This window comes from Etheostoma spectabile, unplaced genomic scaffold (genome assembly GCF_008692095.1).
Source record: "Etheostoma spectabile isolate EspeVRDwgs_2016 unplaced genomic scaffold, UIUC_Espe_1.0 scaffold119, whole genome shotgun sequence".
Classification (NCBI taxonomy): domain Eukaryota; kingdom Metazoa; phylum Chordata; class Actinopteri; order Perciformes; family Percidae; genus Etheostoma; species Etheostoma spectabile.
Window position 1 is genome coordinate 190,989 of NW_022605570.1, and position 1,734 is coordinate 192,722.

A 1,734-nucleotide genomic window follows, 5' to 3' on the forward strand; every position below is an offset into this window, starting at 1 on the left:
TCATGGTGGTGCGAGTAGATTGTTACATTTCAGAGAATTCAAGAGTGTTTTGAGTCAGGTGGTAGCTGCATTTGCATGCTAATATTTTGACGAGCAAATATCTTTTATTGTCTGGTCTTAATGTAAGATCAATTTGTTATTGTACAGTTTCATAAATTCTGAGACATACGTAATTTGTTGTTTCATCGATCTTCACATTTGGTTTGGTAGTAGATCGGTCTGTAGGGAGTTGTGTTGGGAATCGGAGGGACGCTGGTTCAAGTCCCCACATGGAGCAAAGTATGGTAGCTGGAGAGGTTCAGCTCCTGGGCACTGCCAAGGTGCTCTTGAGCAAGGCCCTGTACCCCCAACTGTCAATTGACAGCTGTCATCTCTTATCTCTCCATTAGTGTATGTATAGGTACTGATCATGTGTGTGTATTTCAGGCCTGTGTGTAGTGTGTATTCTAACAGAGTGAAAACATTGGGTAACACTTTACTTGAAAATATTTAGATAAGAGTTTAATATATGAAAATGTTATGACACATGAACCCTAACCCTTAGATAACCATAACTTGGCATGACAAAACCGAATGACACCTACTAAAAGAAGCGTTGTCTCATAACATTTGACATTGGTATGTTTTATGACAAGTTCACTCTTGTGTAGATACTTTCAAGTAAAGTGTGAATACACATTCAATAAACATTGCAATTTCCCTTGTGGGATTAACAAAGTATTAATTATTATTATTATTATTATTATTCAAGCTGGTAGGGTTAAGATTAAACAGATTTGAACTTTTGGTGAACTTCTGTTCCGCTTGGCACAATATGGACAGGCGCAACACACCACATACACAATGATGGAGGAGGTGCACGCAAAAGTAGTTCTGTCTGCTTTGTCACCACCACACCATGGCAAATTCATTGTATGTGAAAACCTACTTGGCAATGACTCTGGTTTCTGATTCATCCGGTAAGGGGAAAACACCTAAATTGTTGCGGACAGTCAGTGTACACCTGGGGAGGAGATGGCACGCAGATTGCTGACTGCTTAAAGCAACAGTATTCTCCCTGTGCAAGCTGAGCAACTATACAGAGCAATCTGGAGGCTACATATACTGTATATACTTTGCTCAAGGGCTTAACAGTAGCTTGTGTTAAAAAAAGAAAGGGGAAACACTGGTCATTCACTTCTCCAGTTAGCACTGCATGAAAAAATAAAAGTAAAAAAGGATTGGCTATCAAAAAAAGTTAAACCAAGCTCAATGTATGCCCCAGTGCAATAGTACTCTCTCAACCAACCATCAGACCGCCAACGCACCATAAAGAGTCAGTCGTGAAGTTCTGGTTGTTATTGGTGTAGCATCAGGGATGTCTCTGTGTTTTTAAGAGATGACTGCATGCTCTTATATCCCTTGATGTCATAAACTTTGGGTAGATTACTTTGTACCGTGTTTCTACTCAGTTTACTTAGAAAATGTTGCAACAATAGATAAAATGATTGCTGCCCTCCTAACTTTTCCTGAGTTGTAAAATTCTCGAGTATTCTTAACTCTTGTGTTAAATGCCTTGTTTACCGGGGTAAAAAATGGACACAAATTTGACATTTTAATCCCTTTTTCCGACTTTCTTTTAGTTTTCACAAACACCACCTTATTACCACTAAGTTTTAAACTAGTTTAAAATTATACCTAATATGTGAGTTAAAGAAGCAGAAATTATGAATTATTTTGACTAATAGTTAAGAT